Source organism: Amphibalanus amphitrite, unplaced genomic scaffold, assembly GCF_019059575.1.
Source record: "Amphibalanus amphitrite isolate SeventyFive unplaced genomic scaffold, NRLGWU_Aamphi_draft 000479F_arrow, whole genome shotgun sequence".
In the NCBI taxonomy this organism is placed as follows: domain Eukaryota; kingdom Metazoa; phylum Arthropoda; class Thecostraca; order Balanomorpha; family Balanidae; genus Amphibalanus; species Amphibalanus amphitrite.
In genome coordinates, this window is record NW_024881973.1 from 141,643 (window position 1) to 148,999 (window position 7,357).

At 44.6% G+C, this 7,357-nt stretch overlaps 1 protein-coding gene across 1 annotated transcript in view; it reads right to left on the reverse strand.

Annotated features, from left to right (window-relative positions):
- LOC122392279 (FK506-binding protein 5-like) overlaps positions 1–767 on the reverse strand; it is a 38,197-nt gene extending 37,430 nt beyond the window's left edge. Inside the window, exon 1 of the mRNA XM_043386965.1 lies at positions 677–767. The gene's annotated coding sequence lies outside the window, so the exon portion shown is untranslated. The remainder of the gene's footprint in view (positions 1–676) is intronic.
- Positions 768–7,357: the final 6,590 nt, after the last annotated feature.

Here is a 7,357-nt window from a genome sequence, read left to right on the forward strand (position 1 = left end):
AATTGCGGGGCAGAAAGGATGGAGCTACCCAACAAAAAAGACCGCAGGCGAATCGGCCCAGCGGTTGCTGAGATATCAGCCTCTCAAAATACTGATTAAAAATCCGTCATTAAACATAAGAGGCCAAAGTGGCCTCTTATTTTTCGCGCCAAAAACGAGTGTCCAATCCAATGGTTGAACTTAATAAGCGATCGGAAGCCAGCACGAACGTACGTAACACAATGACATGTACCTTTGCACGTTCATACGCAAGCCGTAACGTACACACATGCACATAACAATAGATAGTCAATCACCATGGCATTGGCAGTTCATCGACTTACAATAAGGTCGGCCGTCCTACTGGCAGTATTTACACAGTTCAGTGGTGCTGGTGTAATCGCACGCTGGGCTGAAAATAGTTAGTTATTTTTTCAGCTAAAGAAAAAAGCTATCACAGACCTATGTCAAAAAAGTTAATTTCATGAGTAGTCACTAATGATAGACTATGATATACATTGGCAATTGGCATGCATGTTAAACATATGGTGAACTGTAGCATTCTTAGCCCTGTGATGTTCTTCTGTCAACACTTAAAAACCGGAAAGTCCAGCTCGTCCCTGTAAAACCTCTACGGCGTCCGAAATACAATCGCATGGCTGTCTCAGGTGGACCATGGCAAGGAGTGGGCACCTACATTGTTCTGTGGAGCGACGATCCTCACACCCACTGCACAGCCTGCACACCTTCCGTAGCACGCCGCGTCACTGTTCCGACTCCCTCTCTGTCTCTCTCTCTCTCCCGGCCGCGTTCGCCGCCGACGACACACTCGAGCTGGCGGGTTGGCCCTGTGCCCTGTGCTGAGCCGGGCGCAGCTCCGACCGCTGAGACAGGGCGTGCTGAGTTCTGGTGGCCCACTCCATTCCACGCGTGCACTGCAGTCGGCCTCATGTCTGTGAAGATCTGACTCAGCAGTCAGCACGTGGATACTGGGTTCAATGCTGGAATGTCTAGCGCTGATATTTGTAGCATGGTATATGTATTACCGTAAACGGGGGTGACTTTGCCTCGCCGGGTGACTTTGCCATGCTTCTCGAAAAATGCTTTAGGGAGATCTCCCATGATATTTTACGAGAAATGTAGTTATGTTTTATGCACAAATGAAAGGTAATTGATGGGCCTCCCAATATAACTAACACTGATAGGGAAGTTACCACTAAATACCTAACTGGGATCCATTTTATTGGAGTCATTGAAATGGTCAAATTTGAAGAGTTCCAAACTTTTTATTATCTAACCATGTCTTAGACAACCTGCGATGCTGAAGCTTGGTATGGTTGATCATGACAAGGCTGTTAAGGTAGCATGTCCAACAAAACTGGCATTTGTTACTTCATTTAGCTAAAATTTTTGGTGGCGATTTTTCCAAGTGAATAGCAGGCCACATGGGGTGACTTTGCCACCATGTTATTTATGCAAAAATTGAATACTTATACAATGCAATTCAAAATAATTTTTAATGTAGCATCATTTTGACCTCCAAACTGGTTTTTAAAAAAGTGAGAGTTTATACGTTTAAAATTATCACAGGAATGCATAGTGGGAGTATAGAAAGGCAAAAATTACCAAACTAAAAAAATGGATGAAGCTGGGCCCAACTTTACAGCACAGTCATGATCATCTACAACTCCTGAGTTTGCCAGTAAGACTAGCTGAAGAAATCGGTATCATTTTATAGATCAAAACGCTGATAATAAGGGTGCCGGTAATTTGCCGCAAGAACGTCTTCTTTCTGTTCCTCTCAATGCCGCTGGAGAAATGTGGCGCGGTCCTAGAGTACCGATACAATCATATTTTTGTATATTTATCTATTCAAAACCATTTTTCAGTTTCTATTTACTATCAATGTCAATAATTTTCAACAAATATAATGTACTATAAAAGTAATGCATCTCTCCTTTTTTGTACATCATTTAAGAGCAAAAAACTTTGAATTGCTTTATTTTTTTCCTATTAAACAATTAAAGATGGTTGGCCTCCCCAATACAATCGAACAAAAATACTTTAAAATTATTTGCAAGCGTTAAAAAACCATTTTTTGACATTGTGGCAAAGTCACCCCTTTTTCAGTTTAACTTTGCCACGACTCATTTTATTTAAAAAATTATATTTTTAGGCAAGATATAAATACGATAATAGCAAAACCAAAAGAGCTAATCTTCATCCGTGTTTTGAACATAGAGTCATCCCAACAAGTTAAGAAGTGTAAAGAATACAAGCGTCTAAAGTTGAAAACATGGCAAAGTCACCCCCGTTTACGGTACTGGTTTTGGTTGCATGCTTGCGGTTTCTAATCAAGCGTACTTGGTATAGTTTTCATGAGCCAGCTTATTTTTTTCTTCAAAGTGATCCCATGCGACTATTGGGTGGCATCGTCTTTATTCTGTTGCTGGTTAGAAATTCCTGCCCGTCCCATTAAAATTTGTGATGCTTGCTCGTTCCCTTCTCCGTTTGAGATCATAAACCAAGATGTGTGAAGTGTGAGCTATGCATATTACATGATGACGATTTATAAATTATGATGGGTGTGTCTTCCTTTCTGAAAATTTAATGAAAATAGATATTGAAGAAAAATGATATCTGTCACTGAGCTATTCAATACATATTTCAATTAAGCATTATGTTATGTCACGGCCAGTGCATCTCATAATGTCCTGAGTGTCTCCGTCCCGCAGCATTTAGCACTTTGTCATTCAGTTGTTACATAACTATCGCAACTCTCGACGATGGGCCGTCCCCAAGTTCCTCGAGCCAGTGACAGCCCCGCTATCATTTGCGTCATGACCGCGCTGTCGCTGTCAACCATATCATCCGTCACCTATCGCCATTTGTGACCATCTGGGGTCACCTATCTGGGGTCACCCCGGGTCACCCGCCAGGGGGGGTCATCCATCGGGGGTTACCCGTCGCCAAAGGATATCAGCGGCCGACCGTGAGGGCCTAGGGTCACAAGAGTCATCAGCTCGTCAGAAACGCAGAAGCATCGCGACTGCAATGGACAGAATGTAACCATGGATTCTGTTATACCACCAGTAAAACGCCTTTTGGGGGCGACCAACGGAACGAGCGAGAGTGGGCCTTGCACGTGCGGTGCGAAATTGCGAGGGGTACCTCTCCAACTAACCTGTGCACTGCACCCTACTAGCCAGTCCCCAGCGATGTACCAAATTTGAGCGCAATTGGCCAAGCCGTTCTCGAGATCTGGAGGCGGCACCCTGCACGTGCGCACGGGCAAAATGGGTCCCAACTGACTTTTGGATGACACCCTACTAACCAGTCCCAAACCATGTACCAAATTTCAGTGCAATCGATTCAGCCGTTCTCGAGATCTGTAATCGACCCCTGCACGTGCGCACGTGCAGCATCACCCCAACTGTGGCACATGGATATGCATTATGCATTGCCTAGTAAGTGCCTACCTACATGCCAACTTTTTAGCACAGTCGGCCCAGTAGTTACCGATATATTGTAATTGTTACAAAACTGACACCTCTTCGTTTTGCACGTGGCACGTGCGTAAGGGGTCACCCATATGCATCGGGAATAGCCCAATACTTGTAGAGGGAATGAAGCTATCCTTCAAAAATTACCGCATATTTTTGTCAAGGGGTTGCTGAGATATAAGCCTCGCAAACACGCCCGCACCGCCGGCCGCACGGCCGCTCTTGCTCAGAAATTTCCGTTAATATACCAGCATAACGCCTTTTGGGGCGACCAACGGAGCGAGCGAGAGGTGGGCCTTGCATGTGCGAAATTGCGAGAGGGTACAGTCATGTACAGGTTGATGGTCCGCTACTCTTTATCCACCGGGTTCCTATGGCTCAGCATTGGCAGCAGCCGCCTGGTACCGGTAGGCTGTGCCGCATGACCCGAGAGTGAAGCGGCACAGCCTACCCACACTGTATGACACCGGCTCGGGTCGCCTGGTAACTAGAGCGATTTGACCGGACGCTGCGTTACACCGGCTTGGGGGAGTTAACAGTTAACAGTTAACACTTATATACAATACAGTTAACAAGCAATTTTATAGTTCTTAATGTGGTTGTGTAGAGAAAAGACGGCGCTACAAAACTCCTATCTCGGATTTTCGAAACTTTGGGATTTCTTTCCCAAAAATAAAAAATGATCTTTTTAGAAAAACTCAAAAAAATTCCAAAAAAAATCGAATTTCGAAAATACCGGAATATATGTGATAGTCCCCGCGCTCTTCGATATACATACCAAATTTTAGATCGATACCTCCTTTTTTGGCCAAGTTATAGCGACAAAACTGTTCAAAATTGTTGACGTCAAATTTTTTAACTCAATTTTTAGCACTTCTAGACCACCTAGCGCAAAACGGAGACCACCATGGAACTCCCCGTGACGAGATGCATCGAATCGATACCCATTTTATGCAAAATATCAGCTTTAAAATTTGACCTAATTTGACCTGACCTTGACCTGACCTTGACCTGACCTTGACCTGACCTTGACCTGACCTTCACCAAAACATAATCTCGACTGACCCCAAGGGCTGCCTGTCCTACATAACTGCATTTGGCATATAAAATGGACCATAAAACATGCATCACATAATATTTTTAATTTGTGACCCTCAGTGACCTTACCTCTGTGACCTGACGGTATCAGTGACCTCAAGTAGCAAAATATGTGTTTGACGAACACATATTCGATTATTTTCAATGAAATGCATTTTACTCGATTTTACAACGCATTTCTTGAAATTTGCCTGTAAACGATGAAAATTCGACATTTGACCTGACCTGTGACGTCATCGGTTAGACCGAGGTCAATTAAATTGGGTCATAAGGTAGTTCCCCGTTGGGGCTATCCAACGCCGTTTGCCGCTTGTCGCTATGTTGCGTGGTTCTCGAGATCTTAACCCGCGACCGCCTGGGGGGGTCGGATCCGACCCCCCCCCCCTCCGTTTTTTCTTGAATAACTCATGAACCGATTACGTTATCAACTTGAAACTTGGCATACCTTCTCCCCCATCAATTTTACGTCTCCTATGTTATTACGGAGCGAGCGAAGCGAGCGGAGTCTTTCCTTAGATTAATTAACGGAAATTTCTGAGTATGAGCGGCCGGCCGTGGTCTCGATTCTGCGACGCTTATATCTCAGCAACCACTTGACCGATTTACACGCGGTAATTTTTGTAGGGTAGCTTCATTCCTTCTACCAAGTATTGGACTATTCCCGATGCATGTGGGTGACCCCTTATGCACGTGCCACGTGCAAAACGAAGAGGTGTCCGTTTTGTAATTGTTGCAATATCTCGGTAACTACTTGGCCGATTGTGCTGAAAATTGGCATGTAGGTAGGCACCCACTAGGCACTGCATATCCATGTGCCAGAGTTGGGGTGCTGCTGCACGTGCGCACGTGCAGGGGTCGTTTCCAGATCTCGAGAACGGCTGGACCGATGGCGCTCAAATTTGGTACACGGTTGGGAACCAGTTAATAGGGTGCCGTGCACAAGTCAGTTGGGACCCATTTTGCACGTGCGCACGTGCAGGGTGCCGCTTCCAGATCTCGAGAACGGCTGGGCCGATTGTGCTCAAATTTGGCATATTGCTAGATACCGGTTAGTAGGGTGCCGTGCTCAATTCAGTTGGAGGTACCCCCTCGAAATTTCGCACGTGCAAGGCCCACCCTCTCGCTCGCTCTGTTAGTCGCCCCAAAAGGCGTTATACTGGTTTTTACGATGTTTTCCAAAACTTGATATATCGATTTTAGTGATGTAACTACATGGCGTTTTCAGTCAAAAAGTGGTAAATGTTTAAAAAATCACCAAAAATCAAGGTTTAAAGTACATTGCAAATAAAGGACATGAGTAGACGCAGCTCATCGAGTTCTTTAAAATGGCTATCTCGGATTTTCCATAAAATGCGTTTTTCACCCCTAAAAATTTAAAAAACTATATTTTTTGGAAAACAGCTAATAAAATCCAAAATTTTGAGAATTTCCAAAAAACCGGAACATTTGTTATAGAGCTCTATTAAAACATTAGATGTCCCAAAATTTCAACTTTCTATCTTGATTTTTGACCCCCAAATTGTAAAAAAAAAATAGCTCCAACATGCATAGGGCATGGTGACGTCATAAGCATTTTCGTGAATTAGAGGCACTTCTTAACATCGCATGTGAAAACAAATGGCACCATTAGATTCCCGGGACAAAACTCGTCTAGAAAAGGGCATTTTTATGTCAAAAATAAAAAGTTGAAAAATTGACCTTTTTTCTTAGCCCTCGTTTAGTTATGTATGGTATAAACGATTTTTTATGCTTTCAATGCACATTTATCACCAGCACAGTGACTTGGGGTCACATATAACCATTACCATCGGATTCGGCGTAAAAAATAAGCCATAAAACATGTGTCGCACGCCCATATAGCAGAAAGTGAAAACCGTGACCTTTCGTGACCTGACCTGACCTTGACCCGTACTTAGTATGACCCCTATACGCACATGGTACCTTCACTAGGCCTTTGAGGTCATTTTTGGTGAGTTTCGAGCAGCAGCTATCGATTCCGCTGTCCGTAAGCCTAATCATGCAAAACCCCAGAATTTGACCTTTGACCTGACCTTGACCCGAAAGTTGACCTCAATCTAAAAATCTTAATAGTGCTTTGGGAAGGTCTCGTAGAGACCTTTCGAACGCCGCCTCGCGGGGCTCGATACGACCATTGGTTCCCGAGAAACGGATCCTACCCCCCCTCCCCCCAGGCTGTCGTGGGTACGGAAATAGCCCAGGCGGTGCCGGGTTAAGGGGGGGGGGCAAAATGGCCCTCCCCCCCATCAGACCACGCTGCTCGGCAGACCCCATCAGGGTGCAGGTTAATCTACGAAAGACTCCGTTCGCATCGCTCGCTCCGTAACGAAACACTGCGCTCGCTTCCTCTCCCCGTAAAAATGTATGGTGAAAAGGTATAAGGTAAGCGACGTATTTCGTAAAACCCGCGCCCCGCTAGGGGGGGGGGCAGAATCTTCCCTCCCCCTCCCGTTTTTCGCGAATAACTACTAAACGCAATTCGCCAGCTACGCCAAACATTCAGTATACCTTATCATACATCAATTTTACAAGATCCCTGAAAATTTGAGCGAAGTCCGTCGGATATGTTTTGAGAAAATGACGTGTTAGTGACGTCGTCACGTCATTTTTGCTTCAAAAACTGCAAAACTTCAAACACCGCTAACTTCTTCATTTTTAAAGGAATCAAGAGGTAACAAATAAGGTTATACGTGATTTTACTTTGTCTATGAAATGGCTATCTCGTTTTTTAACCCGGCAGTTGCTGGGGTATTTCGCCG